Raw genomic sequence first — 20810 nt, 5'->3', positions numbered from 1 at the left:
ATGTGAAAAGACTTGCGGCCATGTCGGTAAAAAAACTAAATACAGATGGCAATGCATTGCTTCGTCGCTCAGTAGGCCTATTCTAACCAATGACATTGATTCTAACATATCACTTAACATCAAAAATAGCTAATTATGATAAATGTATCACATTTATCACTTTTAAAAATAAAATAATTATGTAAAAAAGTTAACCGTCTGAACTGTCAAAAGATGATCTCTTTTAACAGCCCCTCTCTTGGCCGTGCCAACATTGAGAACGAGACAGAGTATGTCAATTTAACATTTTGAGAATTGAGACGCAGGATCTGACGTGTTTTGCTGCAATTGCAATGACATGACTAATATAATTGTAGGTTATGTTGATATATCTGTCGTGTCAATACAAAATTCTTATGATCGGCTCACTACCGACTAGATGGCGCTGGTTCGGCTTTATCCGCTTGTGTTCGGTCTTATCCGCTTGGATTCGGCAGCACGAACATATCCGACTTTGACCGACATTTACGAATTAGAGATAGCCGCCGATAACCGTTTGGCGTATAGAATACATTCCGTGTTCATTTGCAACAATGATATTTTGTCGATTATTCGATAATTCTTCAATTTTCCATACTACCATTATAAGCCATACTAGACTTTTCCTCCTCATTTCTGTCAGATCATAAATCCATGTGAACTTCTACATATTATTTTCCTAAAAGTATTTTGAAATCAACAGTTGTTAAGTTGAGATCTGTGCTATTCAAAAAATATATCGTGAGAAAAGAAGCATTGACTTGGATTACAGAATCTGGCAATAATGAGATCTATCATTGTAATCGTGCATCGCCGCATCGTACCAATTTAATCATTATTTTATAAACAGCTTGTGGCGACTCACAGTTCAAATAGCACTGCCCTCCCAGAAAATCCCATATTGTTACAGCCCGGCAATCTGAGCTTATCTTTATATTATTTTAAGCAGTACAATGAATGGCTTGGAAATGCGTTTGATAAAGATTTGATTTATTGCTTATTGTTTCAAACTTCCCTCTACCGAATATTGTCTTGACAATTCCATACGTAATATCAATGTTTGTTTTATAATATACTTAATCATAATATCTTTACAATTCAGTTGACATTCAACCTTATAGAAAGACTCATCGACTGCATTCACTGTATCAAACCAAACTGTAACAAGTTATTGTCTAAAATGTAGTCTGATATATACCTATATATAATTGGCTTCTAATAAAATCAGTTTAAATATAAAAGGTGTTTATATGAAAATGATCCCCCCGTTCCATAAAATATAGTAGTCGTCATTATACATCCTTTATATAGGGATATGTATGTATGTACTTGAATAATTTGCATCATTATCTTCATAACTTCTATTTAGCATTGTTTCATGCCGAATTGCGATTTTGAATTACGAATACAATACTAACTACTTTTTATAAAATTTTGTAAGAAAACGTGTTAGTGCAAGAATTATGCACGATATAATATTTATAATAATATATAGGTGCGTCTACTAACAATAACTAGTTACTGTCGGCGTGCAATTTAGTGTTTTCGGTTCGTTTAGCCAAGTGTAACAAGTGCTCACCAGTGCATTTTTATTTCTTTTTGTTTAATAATAGTTACTACTTACTTTGTGTAACGCAGTTTTCTCTTTCATTGTCTTTCACAAGGCTCATGGAGCGACACGATCGCTAGCGAGTTGCTGTTGCTTGCCGCATCAATGCAAATCAACTCGCGGGCAACGCACTTGGTAAAGGTAGTTTCTTACTAGCAATACTGTTTATATACAGTGCTCGCAGACACGACCGCTACCCACACTCAAAAATGATTACTGTAATTCCCATACTGTTTGTATGGGTCTTCCGCATAATAAGCGTTCCCGGATGCATTTTGCTTTGAATTTTAAAACTCCCATAGCCAGAAGTCGCCACTGACTTCAACCCCGCCCCGTCGCATCTTTCTATTGCGTGAAAATTTTCTGTTTTTTTTTCATGTTTAATGACGCAACTGGTGAAAACAATAGCGAATTTAAAAGACATAACAATGAATAAGTAAGTAGTACATTATAATGGAAACCCATATCAAGGCGCCATTTGCCCATTTGTTGTACGAATTTAGTAGGCAGCAAGGCCGTATATTATTTATTATAGTCAAGCCGTGGGATAAACGGGGGACCCCGATGGTAGTGCAAGTTATTGCTTAACGGCCCACATGCTCGGCGTACGTCAAAATGGAGGTTTTATGCTATTTTCAAAGCATGATCCTGGGCATTCCTTAAACGTTGTAGATAATCTACGAGGGTGGTCCCAGAAGTACCCGACCTAACAAAGAAAACACAAAAAAATTGGGATTTTTTTTTTAAATTTCTCTACGTAGTCTCCTTTTAGGTCGATACACTTTTTCCAGCGATGTTCAATAGCGTTGATACCCTGTTTATAGTGAGAATCGTCGAGCTCCTCAAAATAACCATCAACCGCCGACTCCACCTCTTCGTTGTTGGCAAATCTTTTACCACCGAGCCATTTTTTCAAGTTTGGAAACAGAAAATAATCCGAGGGGGCTAAATCTGGCGAATAGGGTGTGTGAGGAAGCAATTCGAACTTTAACTCATTGATTTTGGCCATCGCGATAACGGATGTGTGAACTGATGAATTGTCCTGATGAAACGAAACTTTCTATTTCGCCAAATGCGGTTGTTTTTTTCTTGATTTCATTACTCAAACGCTGCAATAAGTTTGCATAATACACGCCGTTGATTGATTTTCCTTTCTGAAGATAATCAATGAAAATTACCCCACGCGTATCCCAAAAAACTGACGTCATGACCTTGCCTGCAGATGGAACTGTCTTCGCCTTCTTTGGAGCCGATTCTCCCCTTTCAGTCGATTGTTTTGACTGATCTTTCGTCTCAGGTATAAAGTGATGGACCCATGTTTTATCCATGGTTATGAACAGACGCAAAAACTTTGCTTTATTGCTGTGAAACTTCGCCTAACACTCGATTGAAACATCCTCACGATGCTGTTTTTGTTCCATTGTGAGTAATCGCGGCACCCACCTTGCTCACAGCTTTCTCATGTCCAAATTTTCAGTCAATATGTGATAGTACAGCACTTTTTGAAATGCCTACCATGTCTACTAGCTCGTGCAATTTCAGTCAACGTTCATCCAATACCGTTTTGTGGATTTTCGTCACCATTTCTGGCATGGTCACCTCATTTGGTCGACCACTGCGATGTTCGTCTTGGCAGCTCGTACAGCCTCGTTTAAACTCAGCCACCCAATATGTTACTGTTGTAAACAAAGGAGCAGACACCCCCAGAGTAGAATCTAGCGCCGATTTGATATTGGTTGGACTGAAGCCTTTCAAATAAAAGTATTGTATCACATAAATATGACAAATTTTTCCATGTTTACAAATTCACTGAGAGCGTTCACTGTCGATGGCTGACAAATAATTACTGAATAACGTAGCGTCGTCAAACTTTAAACTTAGGCTTTATAAGGTTGGTACTTTCTATCATGGTCACTATTTTCAAACAACACCTGCTATCTATACGTCGGGTCGGGTACTTCTGGGACTACCGGTATTTACATAATTTGGAAGCCTTATTATCCTTTATATTTATTTTAAACATTTGATAACTGCATAAAATATTTTTATTACATAAAATAGTATTCTTTTAAACCTCTCGCTCTAATGTTTTAGAATATAGTCATATTTCAGTACGTCCATGTGAAGTGGTGTTAAGATTTTTTATTTTTAATAATTATTAAAAGCATTTTAAAAATACTTTATGCAGTCATCAAATGTTTAAAATAAATATAAAGGATAATAAGGCTTCAAAATGATGTACATAGATTATCTACAACGTTTAAGGAATGTCCAGGATCATGCTTTGAAATTAGCATATAAGCTCCATTTTGACGTACGCCGAGCATGTCCCCCCTTAAAATTCGATCACAACAACAATCGCATTTCGATACTCGCATGATATTATATGTAGTTTTTTTTAATAAACGTTCGCAAGTAAAGTTTTTTTTAATAAATTCTCGATTATCTTCAGTGCTCGAGCTTCGATAATTATTGAATACAAGAATATTTAATTCTCGAAAATTATTTTCTTGGTTTATCAAGATTTTTAAGGAAACTATTTGATAGTATTGTCTGAACATGTTTTTTTCTGTATATGCACCATATTATTATACCTTATTTCATACATTTTTTATAATACATATAGATAGGGTAACTATTAATTAAAATAAAAGGCAATACAGTACAACAATGAGTTAATGAGAATTGAATCAATCTATAATGCCTTGTCTTTCCATCAAAAATTTACTACGATCACAAAATTTTTCTCTTATTTTTATTATTGAAATATGTTCACAAACCATATTTCATACCAACTATTAACCATACAATTATGGTTATTTTCTTTTGTTTGGGAATTTGTAATTATTTGCGTTACGGTATTATTTGTACTACATATACCTACATTGGTGGAATATCATTCATTTGATAAGCTTTTATGGACAACTCGGATATAAACAGTGGCGTGCGGCCCATGGTTACCGTAGATGCAATGCACTTCCATAAATAATCGATTAAGTAGTGTGTCATATCATTATGTATATTATTAATATCGATTATGTAGATTTAAATATTTAGAAAATATAGATAGTAACGATGTTGCAACGTTATCAGCCACCCTCCCAAGTGTCAAGTAGTTACAAACCCTATATATATATATTATGATTTTTTTCAGCAACATTCCTTCAAGCAAATGTTGCCGCACGCTACTGGATGTATGTACGCATACACTTCGAAACATGAGATCACATATAATCTACTAGCCGTTAAACTTATATACTTCTTATTATTTATAAAATAATCTCAAAGATAATAATATTGTCATTATCTACTTTAATGACCAATGGGTTATCTAATAGTGATAAGATGTTATAAATAATGATAAATCTATGTTAAAATATGCGTGTGGGATGTTGAATGATGTATTTCAAACATAATTAATTTAACATAAGTACATAATTTTGAAAACACTTCTGAGAAAATATATACACATAATATAATATATATATAATGTAGAAATATATAGAAATAAGAATAATATATATATATATATAATATAGAAATATATAGAATAATATAGAAAATATATATAACATAACCAATAGAAAACATCTTTTTGAAAAAAGTAATACACTTAATTTGGAGAGCACTTGTGAGCAGGTATTAAAAAGGCCAATAGCATGGTGGTAATGCACATGGCCCGAAACCCAAGAGACGCAGGTTCGATTCCTGCCGAGTGTCTTACTTTTTTCAAAGAGATTTTTTCTATTGGTTATAAGTTTATATAATATATTTTCTCAGAAGTGTTTTCAAAATTATGTGTGTTCGGTACATTCTTAAAATCTTGTGAATTATTCGTTGAATAAACGAAATAGTTAATTATAAATAATTTAATAATGCGTTATTTTAAAAAATCTCAAAAAAATGGACGTGACGTAGTGTAGTCCTATTTATATTCATAGAGCTCACTTTCCTAACAATGGCTCTTTCAGTAATCCATCAATCCAACTGTCTTCCTTGCTACTACTAGCATTTAGATGTAACCGCAAGTTATATAATGTAGCAGTCTAGCTGAACATTTCAGGGATGGTTCGAATAGGGGGATATTACGCAGTGGGATGCGCAGATGTCGTACACCCACCAATCTGTGGCGCTATCAAAACCAGCTCCAGTTATGATGCTCAGTATTTGCTAATTACTTTGTTATTCAAGACTGAATATAGTATAGGTCCACACAGATTTTAGTGCCACACTTACTTGACCCGAAACGAAGCTGCACGGGACTGTAGTAATGTAAGAACTATGCACCTCGGTGCTTGAAGAAAGAGTTTAGAAAATAATAAAAAAAGAATTTTAACTTGCTCTGTCGGCATGTATCTTTAGTGACACGATGAAGTATCTACTGTACCCGTGTACTGAAACTCTGCCGAAACAGAGTCTGGAGTTGAAAGTGATGAATCTAAGAAGTGATCGGAATTATTCCCGGAGTTGTGCCCGCATCTGCATTATGGCCCAAGTTCTATCAAACGAAAACCGTGTAGCTAAGTCACCATGGCTGGTCAGGAACTGGCTTACCCAGTGCGTTGTCTTAATTGTCTCATCTGAAGCCTGCAAGACACATCTGGAAAAAACAGATACGTTTGTCGTCCTTTGGTGGATGCCGACCACCTCGACTGCCACGTATCGGGTACTAAATTGTAGACTAACGTGCTAACAGTCTGCATGAAAGGTTAAGGCACCTACGTCTTCAGATCTCGGCGGATGGTGGTGATGATTCCTGTCAAGAGGATGGTGATCGATCCTCCTTCTTGGACGTGCAGGTCGAGGGGCCACACCCCTACCAGGACAGGAAGCGTGTCTGATGATATCGTCCTGTAGGCTTTTGTCAACGAGATCAGCGTGAGTCGCTGTTCACTAATTAAAAAGCGCTTCTTACTCTTGATAATGATTTTATTATATATATTATCGTGCCATACGGTGGAGGCGTAACCGACAATCCCCATAAATATTCCGCCATATGCAACCTTTCGGGCCCTAGCTCTAAGTCCCCAATTTTCTCCTGCCATTCTGGCCATCTTCTGATAGACTGTTTAGTCTTTAGTCTTCAATAGCGCCGTGTTGGTGCGTTCGACAACTTGTCAGGAATTATGTCTGCCAAACGGGGTTCTGTTCTGTTGCGAATCATCAATACAAATTTTAAACGGGTTCACATTTTCGAAGCCGCAACTTTAGTTTTATTACCCAGGTCAGTGAGGTATGGAATGTTGTTTTTGCGATAGTGACTTTTCTGTAAATTTTTATTACAAAAAAGCCTTAAAATATTTTGGTCTCTTGCATCCGAATAAAATTTAAAAAATCTTAATCCTAACGACGAAATAATATAATATACTTTTTATATATTTTTTCATTTCCCGCAAAGGGCTACAACTCATCAAATTTTAATCTTCGAAAGCGTACCTACCTCTATCGATTAATTAGGAAAATTATAATGATTTATATTGTACATACTACGCTTCGATTCGGTTTGAATACTTACTTGTTCGGTTTGTTACCTCGCTCCTTTCAAAACCGCCATCTGTGAAATTCCAAATACAAGACGTCGTTGGTACTATGATGACGCGAAAATCAGACGAATGTGTTATCTCTTGTATATATTATGTAGATTGTAGATGTAGATGCATGTATTTTAATTATAATATTACTATTTTGTGTTATCCCATTTAATTGTATTTTTTAAATAAATTAAAATAATATTGTCTCTTCCAACATAATTTTACCTACATATTTATTATACCTAAGTATAGGTACCATTACTCTACCAATAGTCCTATACGATTATTATTATACTAAGGGCTAAGTGTTACCTCGCACTCTTTCTAAAATATACTTTAATATTATATGATTAATAATGTTAAAATGATCGATTCAATAATAATTACTCGCATAATCGTGTAATTTTATTTGTAATTCGTAAGTTTGTTATCAAATTGTCTAGATTAAAAATATACCTATATAGACCTAAATATTCCTAATAAGATCATATTATTATGGGCCTTTCAAATCTGTTATATATTAGTGCAAATTATTCAAGGATAGAATTAAGCTAGCAAAAATTGAATATTGGAATAATATTTATTTTATATTCCAAATAATTGAATATTTTAATAATATTTAGGTGTTTTACAATGCTACTAACTGTCAATTATTGGTAGTAATATGTTGTACCTATCAATACATTCTAAAATAAAGTTTTAAAAATTCACAGGCAATATTAACCGTATGTATGTTTTAAATAAATAAATACCTACACCTGATATAACCACGAAATCAAGTCGTCGACAACGCACTAAAGAATTGTAGATATACCTACTTTTATTTTTGTTTTACCACTAGCATTTTGATTGTGAGGATTGCAGTCGAATAATACTTTAATTATATTATTATAGATGCCGCTACTTTACTGCTGTGCGGGCAAATCAATCAGTTTGAAATCATGTGGTTACCTGATATTCGCAATTATTTCTTTACATTAACTAATCCAATATACTGCGGATGTTTGAAATAGTATTTTATTCATGTATGGAGCGCATGCCGCATTGTTTCCTGTAGCGTGCGTCCCTGTACAAGGCCAGTTCCCTTGAGAAAGTCAATGTCGAGGTTTGCTAAGTTCTAGCGACTATCTTCTTACTTATAAGGCGAGGCAAAACCGCCGTGTCACGCACCTGTGATTTCGATATCAATAAATAACGTTGTTTAGGTACAAATAATAAGAAGCAAACTTTTGTTCATATTATTATTATACCATTTACTGTTCTTGAAGAATGACGTTCGAATAGTTCTCCTGACTGTACTTATGTGAATTGCAGGATTTGTGTCACAACTTTACTTCTGGGAGTGTGCCTATATGGAAAAGAGCTTTTACTGTGCAGTCCTTGAGTTGAGAGTATGCTTGCATGTATTTTAATCGAGTTGCGACTGTTGCGAGTGATTTACTTACCACTAAAATGTTTAAATAACTGAAAAGTGTCAGAACACAGTACTTAGGTAATCGGCAGTAAAAATGCGCAGAATATATCGCACCGTGAGTGTAAAACCAACGTATCTGCAAATTTTTCAATTTCGAGATTGAATGCAAAACAACTGCAGAAGTCGTGAACCTGATCATGTAAAAGTGAAGTAACTGAAAGAACATGCAATATAATGTAAATATAAACCAAATATTATGTTTTTTTTTTAGAAAATCTATTTCTCCTAACAAAACGAAGACTTCGAACCCTAATATATCCAAAATATGTCTTTTGCAGATGCGTTGGTTTTACACTCACGGTGCGATATTACATTAGAGGAAGTGGAGGAAGAAATTAACGAGAGAAAAGGAAATACATAGATCAATAATTGGAGGGACCATCATGAGCTTATTTATTCGTATGTAGTGGAGATATTATAAACATCCAAAGACACTTATGGTTTCAATATTTCGACACAAATTTTAAAGTTGTATCTTCGCACCGATGAAACGGAATTTTTGAAACAATGTTAATGATCTTGACTAAAGATAACGTGTTCAGACTTGAGGGTGGTGGGAGTCGCTACTCGACTGAAAAAATAGAACAAAAAGTATCGAGTCGACTTAATGATTTTACTTAATTTGACTGGTCATGCATGTTTAGTTACTAAATTACTCGCCACTCGACTAAAATACTAGCATAATGTGAACCAAGCTTTACTTGTTTTCTTTCTTGAGACAACCTCCCGGCATTCAATTAATTCCAACGCCCTTACTGTTGACGAAAGGACCTCCTTTCATCAAAGCTTGCCCATAACGATTCAAATCGTAAGAATAATGCAGTCTAGTGCATTCTAATATTGAAGGGCTTATAATATTCGTTAAGGCGATGTCTTTACCTATCAGAGGCACCTAGCGGTAAAATACGAAACTTGCAATTTGAGACATTTTTTTGATAGTGAGAATACATGTCATATTAAAATTTGGGAACGGTCCGGTACTCCAAACCTGATAGGGTCTCCAACAATCTTCTTCAAAAAAAACATTTTTTTTTTGTTAATTATCGATCTGAAAATCCTTTAGTAATAGGTAGATTCCTCGGACGGTTCTCAGATATAAATGTAAAAAAAACATTCGTCGTCGATTTTACGCGTGTTGCAAAGCGTAGGTAGGGCTCTGACGCAGGGGTGGAGATCGTGGAAGTGTTGATCTGCCGAAAGCGGTCAGGGGAGCGGAATCCCACTAGTATAATGTAATTATATAACGATGGTCTCCGAAATCAATAAACATTGAAGCTACCCTACACACATTCCTATACCTAAATACTTTTTTTAATAAACCATTTCTTTTATTCAACGAATAATTCACAAGATTTTGATAATATACCATTCCATATATTGAACATACATAACAAAAAACACCTCAGATAATATGACCACTAGAAAAAATCATATTTGAAAAAAATAGTATGCTCGACGGGATTTGAACCCGTACAACCACTAGGACACAGGGGGGGGGCAAACTTTTTGGATGGAGGGCCAAATTCAAGAATTCAAAATGAGCGGGCGGGCCGCAAGTATAATAGCATTTTAAAATATACACCATTTATTATAACGAAAAATAAACATTACAAAAAAATTAATGAGAAGAATGAAACTGTTGTACGTTTTTTTAAATTCATGTGTTAATTTTGTAGTTGATATTCTCAAAACTGCTTGTAAAATATGGGCATCATGATCGAAAATGTTTGTTCACATAATTATATAGGTTGATCCAAAAATAACGAACATTTTTCTTGCATAATATTCTTAAGTTGGTCGAATTTGTCTGAATTAAGGGCATTGTAAAATTTGGAGATTTCTTCACGATGATGCAATTCTCTTAAGTCAGTGTCACACTGCAGATCAATAATCTCAAGTTGTAGCTCTGTCGGTACATTATAAATATCTATTGAAAATGGATCGCGTACTATTGCTAAATTTGTCTCAATTTTTCGGAAGTCACCAAATCTTTGTGAAAATCGTCATTCAGAGCTTTAATAATTTTACCATATTCTTCAAATTTATATTCTGATATATTCAGCAACTTCAAAGTTGGAAAGTGGTCCACGTTGTTATTCGATATTTGTCGAAGGAATAACTTGAGTTTTAATTGAAATCCATTCAAACTTTTTACCATATCATAGGCATATTTTTTTTTCTTGCAACGCGGAGTTAAAAATATTTAAATGTGTCACGATGTTCAACGTAGAAAATAGTGGTTACATAGTGTGAGACGAGACGCAAGGAAGACATACTGAGATTTACGAAACAACAAATTCTTCAAATATTAATCTATTGTCAATATTTTTTAAAAAATTATAAAAAAGTTATTCGTAATCAGAAGTACAATTAATGATGGCGGGCCGCAAAAAAATACCCGGTGGGCCGCAGTTTGCCCTCCCCTGCTAGGACCTAACCATGTAGGACCTACCTACTCGTTTAAATTGTCGCAATTAGATAGGGGGCTCGTAGCATAATTGGTTAATGCACAGTGGCGCGATACCAGTGGTTATACGGGTTCAAATCCCCTCTAGCATCGTATTTTTTTTTGAAAAATGATTTAAGTCAATTAGTGTGTTAAATACTTTTTGACTATCGTATAACAACCTTGACAGATGCAATACCATAACATAAGTAAGTAACTACTTATATAAATGTAAAATAAAATAGAATTTTTATGTTTTAAGTACCTGCAATGTAAAATGTGTACTAATGTACTTAAATATATTATTATATACGAACAATTTTTACAAAATTACAATACAAAGAAACGAGTGAGTGGGTAGCTTAAACTTACAGTAAATTATTGAGAAGAATGGCATCCACTTTTCTCCGTGTTTGAAAAAATGTTGAGTAAGTAGGTAGGTAGGTACATTGTCAGTCCAATTCGAATGCAGTTAGAGAGATGCTCAATTATTTATTATGAGTCTGCTTCCATACTTGTTTTTACACAACTTCTTGGTGAAAAACGATGTCACGTCATAAGAAAGTTGGACGAAAGAATGTCTTCACTCGGATCGCTATTCGAATCAAATTTATAAAAATATAGTAGGTACAGGATTTTGTTTTGTAGTAAGTACAATTATTATTAGTGACCTCACATTATATCACTTGTGGTAAACCTTTGTATGCTTAGCTGCCAAAACAATAAATTGGGTGTTTGGCGGCCACCTACCTATCGTAAAGGTTAAGGTCAGTTTGATGTTCTATAATAGAGTTGCACAAATTTAATGGCATTCCGCGGAACCCTGCGAGGTATTATTAAGTGTGTTCCGTGTACTTATAGAGATTTATTTTTATATTTTTCAATAAATCCACTTGAATTATCGAGTTGCCGGCACTCGACATCATAATTATTATAAAGCATCCGGCCGAGAGTTCTGGGTTCGATCCCGGTGAGGACACAATATTTATGTGTTTTTCTCAAAGCCTGTGTGTTTGTGATTGTTCAAAATTACCAACAACCACTTTGTACGAAAAAGCAAGGACATGGTTATTAATAATTCTAAAAAAATATAGATCAATGATCGCAACCCCCTTTTATGGTAGCGAAGTAACACGCGAACATTCGCTATATTGCTATAATAACCATTGTATTAGTCAGGAATCACACATTATTATAAAATAAAATTCTACACCTATAATTATATCAATCATATCTCAACAAATAGCATCGCGCAGCCATATATTTTAAAATGTAAGTATTTTTAAGTAAAATGGCGCCGCGGGCGACTTTTTTTTACTATTAAAGCAAATTAGTGGTGTATGTTTATCTCACATAACTGGTCGACCCCCCACGCCGGGCCTCACCTAAGCCTAGGCTCCCAGTCTAGAGCCCTGTCAGTCCCCTTGTGGGGGACATAACCTCGAACGTCACCATACCATCAACAATGAAAGACAGAATAACCGTATTGAATGCGTTCTCTTTTATTTTCTAATATTTAAGCCTTATAAAGTTATTAAAAAATATTTCAGTTCGACAAATGTGACTACATTGACCAGTGTCATTATTTTTAGGACTTCTTATATGACAATTGTTTTTTTCTGTTTATTATTCTAATATTGTGTAATTATTTAGAATTCATATTCGAAATCTCATGGCAAATTGATATTTTTTTTGACAGCGCGAGGTAAGCAGACCACCACCACCCTTAACCGCCGGCCCGTTCCACATCCCCCATTTTATCGTAGAAATCTGTAGAACTTCGAAGGTATAAACTCGTGCGGCAAAGTAAGTTTCCTGCACTTTCACACCACTGGAATAAAAGGGGCTTTGGAAATACGGTTCTTTCAATGTTTCACTAACTTACTTACAATTGCTATCAATGGCTGGTTATTTCTTCCCTCTTCAATGAAATCTACCTATGTATTATATGATATGTTGTGACATCAACAAAATGACACTGTTTTTTCTGTAATGATAATTTTAATCTCAAGACGCGACAGAGAATGACTACATCACTACAATCTTGCTTATTGGAGGTCTCAATGTACCGCCTGGAAGAATTTTAAATATCGGTTCACAGAAAAAAAAAATACGGTGTCCTGGACGCATAGAATCGCCGACTCTGAAATATTCAATACAATGAAAGCATGTTCAGGATTCTTCACGAAATGCTGTAAAAAACATGTCTTGGGGACATACTGTATGAGCCTTGACAAATACGAGATACTGCAATTAATATTGGAGGACAATATTAGAGATTAAATTAATGATCGTGGCTAAAAACATGTATGATTGGACTGTAATACAAGGTGCCGAGGAACTGTTTCGGAGAAATGGGTTATCAGAGATGACCGCCAGTGCCAGGATAACCGGACGAGAAAGGAATTTGAAGAAAAGTAATTATGTACTCGTACATACACAGATGCTACACCACGCCGGAATCACGTCGCTGAAGACAGGTTCCAAATTATATATTATTATATCAAAGGTATTCTAGCAGTGTTTCCCAACCTTTTCACACCTGCTTAGTTTTAAAATCGTTTAATATAACTAATGTCTGATAGTTCGTTATATTATATAACAAGCATATCATTCTAATAGTCTGATTGCGAGTAAAAAATATAAAACATGGAAATTCTATTGATAATTGAAATTCTTAATCATAAGAAATTAATTGGATACGCAATATTCAGTTTTATTATTTTCAGACCGGTAGACAATTTCTGCGATCCGGCTGTTGGGAAACACTGGTCTAGTCCACACCTAAGCTTAAATCAAAAAAAAAAATAATGGGGAATACCTATAATAGGTAATAATATAAACACCTATTTGTTAAATAATCAATCACATGTAGGGATTCCAATCCCGAGATCCCGAGCTATTTTCGATAACTATGAATCCCGGGATTGATTTTTTAATATTTTTTTATGGAAAATAAAATAAAAACGAAAATATAACGGAAAAAAATATTTTTAATAACAAATAACTACATTAGAAATAAACTAAGTTTGAATGAAGTTTGATTTATACCCATGTGTAAGTTGCCGATTCATTTTATTTTTTCACATAAATTAATAAAAGTGAGAAAGATTGGAAAAAAAAACAGTGCTTAGCACTATTAACAAAGTGATTCCACCATGATCTCATACGTTTTACGGCAGTTTCATATTTGGCTGACTAATTAGATTTATGAAGCGGAAAGGCCATAAGTTCACCATGATTTGCTTTACTATTTTAAATCTCGCTAACCAATTCAATAAGTCTTTACTATCAGAAACAGCAATCTCATATGAAATTTACAATATTATTTACTTCATTAAACTTATGTATTTCCAAGATTGAACGTATACAATATTAACAATTAAAATTATACTAGATTTATTTTTTACCGATTTTATCAATGTTATTTGTAAATATAAAAAATTTATATTAGCAATGGAAAAAAGTGCCAATCCCGGGACCAGTCCCGGGATCCCGGGATTGTCAAATTGTAATCCCGGGATCAGAATTTTGGCTCGGGATTGGATTCCCTAATCACACAGTGTGGAATTATGTATAATTTAATGATAAATCTTAATTATAATATGGGTGACTGACTGCTTAATAATTTTTCATAAAAATGGAATTGTCCTGTTTCGCCAAATCTTTATTTGCCAAACCACTTTTATATTCTAATATCAATAAAATTAATTTACAGGTAAGTACCTGCTCTATACCTACCTACTTTATTAATGGTGTTAGCGATAGTGCCCATAGAACGCGTCGAGCGGGCGAAGTCGGCGTATGAAGCGTTTATTCATAACCATAATCACACGTCTCTTGCCGCGCATTACCCTTCACCTATGTAATAGGCGGCCCAAGCAGCACAAAATAATTATTATTACAGCGTCTCTCATAACAAAGCAATAAAAATATTATATTGTTTCGGGGCTTGTAATTAATATTTACGACGACATTATTCAACCAGTGAAATATAGGACACGGAATAAAATTAAACAAAGACTTCTCTGTTATTAAATAATTGCTTCTCGCCCGTCGATCGACGACGACTTGAGCAGCGTGATTTAGGTAGCCGTGTTCAATGAATGGACTTCTTTGTATTTTCATTAAATCGTATCGCCGAGAAGCGAAAAACGGTGACTCGTGCGGCAGGCGGGGCACAAGGCATCGTCAAGTCCAGTGTGCGCTGGCGTATTTGATTACGTTGTATTTTCGATGATTTACGCGCCACTTGTAGAAATTTTGCGCGAGCGCCGCACTCGCTGCGCCAATGGGCTTTATGCCTTAGTTCAACGGAATGTACAGCATAATGTATTATATTTTTCACACATAAACATACACAAAGTACAATATTATTACTTTATATTTTCCTCTCTAAATTTCAATGTTTTGGTGGTGTTTCCCAAACTGTAGTACGTGAACGGTACGCATTGCTTGGCGAAAGTTTTGTAGAGGAATGCGCTTGAAATTTTTGTTGTTTTCCTAAAATATTTGACTCGATTCGCGTAGTGATGCATACTGTTATGCAATTGAACTAATGAGGATCAAAATAGTTCAGGTGACATATATGTAAAAGTACCTAATTCTGGATCATTTATTGTAATTAATACCCTATCTAGAAAATGTTGGAAACAAAAAATTAATATCGCTTACCTATTTAACTTTGAAGTCGATTTATTAAGTTTGGTTACCGGTCCACTTGTCATCGTTCAATCCTCAGCAAATCGGTTATAGAATTAGTAATATATTTTTACTATAGTACGATAGTAAATAAAATTATAGTTCGCCAAGTATACTATAAATTTTCATTTCGTTTCCATACTATAACTTTGTTGTAAATTCTATATTCGTCGAGAAATTTCTATAACAGGTCAAAACACCCAGCCAAAGAAACTTAAAAAATAACACATCATTACTCACCGCCGACACGCTGCTTAGATCTCTCTCTATCTATAGCTTTACTATTAACGGACATCTGAACGGAAATCTGCGTAACTACAGATCCCCGCGCTTTTTCATCTACATATATATAAATCTAATATATATTATATAGTTATATCCTCCCGACCCCACTTCCTTCCTTTACAGTTTACACCGAACAGCGCTATGCAATCGCAGCCTACATATTATTATGTTGGTGGTAGAAGGCAAAATGTATGTATGTACGTACATACTTGAAACCAGTGGCGAAGAGTGGAGGTAGGCTGTGTTAAGATCCACCATAAATAGTGCACACCAAACGTTGTCAGTCGTACGTATTTGTTTTCATTGAAATAAGACTACACGGTAGAGGTGGGAAAACTGTTCGATTTTGAAGACTAAGTATACTTATTACCAGTATTAAAAAATACTTAGTATTGAAACTTGTTCCAAAATACTTCATAGTATTTGGAATACTATATAGAGCGTTTGGCGTGCGTATGCGACATAAGTCTCATACTCAACTGGAACTAAAACCAACTCTATATTAGTATTTGAAATATCGGCTTCAATAAAATCGCTAAAAATACACTGAGCTGGGCTTTTGGAAATGTCCCATTTATTATAAAATTTTAACACATTTTAAATTCATGAGTAGTTTTTTATGTTATGTTATAATTATAATATTCTTGTAAACGTAAAATGAATAACAATGACCTTTTTTTTATTTTAAACTGCCGCTCAGCTCAGTCACCTCACCACATTCCCGAGGGAATGTGCCGCTACAGAAAGTTTATGACCTTATTGTCCATACATAAAATTATGTCATTCGCATGTATAGACTAATAAAAGTAATAAATTAAAATATGCTTATATCCAACTCGCTCGCTGTATTAAAAGTCTACCAACTAGCCAGCGACTCGCGATGATATCATCACAAGTTTTTTGGAACAAGTTTATTGGGCCACAAATACTGAGTATGGGTAGTTTCATCCGATACTTGAGTACACAAACTTGTGACAGTATTTCCAACTCACCTCTACTACACGGTACTGTTCGGTTAAAGCGGATACAGCGGAAAACGCATTTTGAAAATAGCCGATAAACTGGATTATTTGTTAGTTTGGGTTAGTTTAGGTTAGGTTAGGTTGGGTTAGGTTAGGTTAGGTTTGGTTAGGTTAACCTAACAAATAATCCAGTTTATCGGCTATTTTCAAAATGCGTTTTCCGTTTTAACCGAACAGTACCGACTACACTTTACAGATGATGTTGGCTAGTTTTTAAAATTCAATTAAAAATTAAACTCTGCGAAAACCAAGCCATAATAGATAATAGTCAAAAATACTCGTCTATGTATAAAATATCTTAAATTATGCAATTAAATCATAAATAACTTTGAATATTTTATTATTATCTATTTGGTTAAGCAGGCCATAATGAATTAAAAAAAATGAACCAACAATATGTGTAATATGTATATTGCATTAGTAATCCAACGAAAACACGTGAATGAAAAAGTGTGCACAATTTTATCGAATCGTCTAAAATATACCAAAATTATTATGGTTTGGTTAGGCAGGGTTTAATTGATTTTTAAAAACTAACCAATATACCATCTGTAAATTTTAGTCATAGTTCAATAAAAACAAATACGTATGATTAACAAAGTTTAATGTGCGCTTTTTAAGGCGGATCTTAACAGCCTAACTCCACCCTTCGCTACTGCTCGAAACAGTGCTACCAACCGTACTATCGGTCTATAATTTTGTAAATTTACCAAATTGTTTTGATGAATATGATAAATAACCATGTACCCATTGTAGCTTTTTTCAGAAATACTATGAATAATTATTTCCTTTTATTTAAGATATCGTCAATATAAAAAGATTGCAACACTGTCATGTTGTAAGTTTGGGAAACAATGATTTATGGTTTAATATTCAACCGTCACCGCTCTCCATAACGTAGTTTCTCACGAGCGTGCATAGTAATGTATTGTATTGATTCGAGCATGTTATTTTTAACACCAAGCCGCAATGTGTTAGATATGTACCTACCTGTTATTAAAACAATTTACACATACCCAACCAACAAAATTGGGACTGAAACTAGACGGAGGCTTATGAACTTTTACTATTAGATTGGAACACTTGACAATTAATAATGACGATATTAGGTACCTATAGCAATCATTATTTAAATGTTTTAATTTAAAGCTTTTTGAATTAGTACCTACATATTATGACGCGTACCTACCTAGTTATTAACAAACCGCCCTCCGGACGAATAAGGTGAGGAATCGCGGAAAAGAAGGGATGGGATGTTTTATACAGAGAGGCGTCATGATAAGGATGTAACATTGATTTACCTGTTACCACATAGGATAGGGATTTAGCTAAATTCATGTAGATTCAGATTAAGTACACACTTTCTGACCGTTCGGAAAGCATTTATTGGTATACTTATTACTAATTATTACTAATTATTACAGGTTTGCCCAAATTGAAGGTAGGCAGTGACCATTTGTGGCTATAAAGACGTCTCCATAAGCGCAGAGAAATATATAAACCTCATTGGGATGAACTATATTTTAGTAAAACAGATTTATTGACACTATAAATTGTAAAGTTGGTTTTCACTTTACAGTATAATTTGAAGTTCGCGATTCGCGCGTTGTTATATAATACAAGTATGTATAATGTTTCTTTCATTTTTCCTACAACGCGTGTACAGGAGAGGAGTGTCGATTAAGAACGCATCTTGATCTTGCGGCACGAAAGTAAATACTGAATCTGAAAACACTGTAGGTATATATGGGGGAATGCACTTCGTTCATCCAGGGTACTGTGTAAATTGTATTTTGATTAAACGGTCGCTTGATGTCTTGACGTTAAGTAACAGCAGACGATATTCGAAAAGTGCACTAGATTTCACTTTACAATATAACAATATCTATGTTATCTAGATACAACTGGTATAGTTCAGCCATAAATAACATCAATAAATAAGCATTTTCCAAAACAACTCACTATATTTTTCACTACTGGTCATTATAAATCGATAAACGTACGCTTTCGTAATTGACTAACAATACATCGGGAACTACCAAACGTTATGACAAGTCGCAGAAAGTCGCAGGCCAGCTGAACATTTCAGGTACGGCTTGGATTTGACGATAAAACACAGGGGCATGTCATACGGAGATGTCACACGCGCATAAATCTGCTGGGGAAGTTTAACCCTACCCCGCCTAGTTAGTTGGTTAGTTAATTAATTGATTAAACTGGCGTTTACGTGTTACAACTTCATTATAATTGGTTTTAAAACATATTATTTTTGTTAAATCTACTTTAATTTTCGTTGACAGCAGTTTCGGGGTTTAAGCACATCTTCGGAACGGTCGACTATAACTAATTGTTAGGCAATTATGAAAGTTTACACTACAGACTAGGATTTCAAACTGTGATAAAATAGGACTTTTTTATTAAACTGTTCGATGTTCAATGTCACTGATCAAAACTATCATTACTGTTGGCATTATATTATTACTTATAAGTATTTTATGTAGAAACGTCGAAAATCAATTTAATTACGTAATATTTACAATTATGCATCACCTAGGTACTTAAAATTTATTACCGCGTTTATAATTATTATTGTTTAACTTTTTTGTGGCATTATAAATGATAAGGCTACATGGATATACATTATGTGAAAGAATAGAGTAATAGATGGTACGTAAAAACTATAATTTTACAGTACATAGGTACCTATATTTATTTATGCATGCATTTATAAACGATGCATGCACATATGAAATGATATACAGTAATGCTCTTGCTGTGGCATGTTTATTATCTTTTTAAATTGTTATTCTTCTCATATCAGAAAAACTTAATGTCTAAAAATCTAAAATACATTTTTTTATATTAATTATATTTGAATATTTGTTTATCGCCAGAATCGTTACAAACACTTCGGCTTTTTGTTTCATATTGAAATAACTGGTTTATATTCAAATTGTCATTATAGTATTTATGTATTTAAATATATATTAATTACTAGCGTTACAATTTTGTCAACTCTATCAGCGCCGGAATCTTTAATACAGTACGACGTGTGCGAAATGATTTGATTGATAAATCTTGAAACGTGAATATTAAGTTTAATATATTGCTAAAATAACCATAATGCATTACAAAAATAAATGACAAAAGAGACGAGTCGAATCAAGGCCTATCAATTACTACATTCCATACAGAAACATTGAACTTCACAACAAATAGTGATTTCAGGCTTACCTCTGCTTTTCCAGATTAATGCCTGGACTCTGGACTAGAGCTTGTGATTTCTCGACTTTTTCATTTCTCAAGATTCGAGAATTCTCGAAATCAAGTTGTTTTTTTTTTGAGAAATCGACATTATTATTAATATTAAATGACCTCTCCTTACCGAAAATTAAAAAAAAGTTAATTGCTCTTTCCAAATCTTCCAGCCAAAAAAAAATACAGACATTACGTTGCTTTGCTAAAAAAAATAGCGGCGCTCAGCTAGTAATAATTTCTCCATTTCTCGAGAATCTCATTGACAAATAATAAAATATTATACCAATTGAAATTACGGTTTATTTTATTTTGTTATATATTTTTTACTAAGTAGGTACTATATAATATCACAAAAATATTCCCTCACCCTTTTCTTTTAAATACTGTATGTAACAATAAACCGGGGATATCAACCCCAATCGTCAAGTTAAAGCTGTGTCAAGTAACATGCAGAGAAATCATCACC

The 20810-nt window shown here is 34.1% G+C and overlaps 1 protein-coding gene across 1 annotated transcript in view; it reads left to right on the top strand.

Moving 5' to 3' along the window:
* The window catches only part of LOC147072876 (protein fem-1 homolog CG6966), a 195521-nt gene that overhangs the window by 114609 nt on the left and 60102 nt on the right, over nt 1–20810 (top strand). The window lies entirely within an intron of this gene.

Source organism: Rhyacophila brunnea, unplaced genomic scaffold (assembly GCF_057557595.1).
Source record: "Rhyacophila brunnea isolate RB1 unplaced genomic scaffold, BYU_Rbru_1.0 scaffold_19, whole genome shotgun sequence".
In the NCBI taxonomy this organism is placed as follows: Eukaryota; Metazoa; Arthropoda; class Insecta; order Trichoptera; family Rhyacophilidae; genus Rhyacophila; species Rhyacophila brunnea.
Note: the sequence above shows the minus strand (reverse complement) of the source record. Positions and strands in the feature narration are given on the sequence as shown.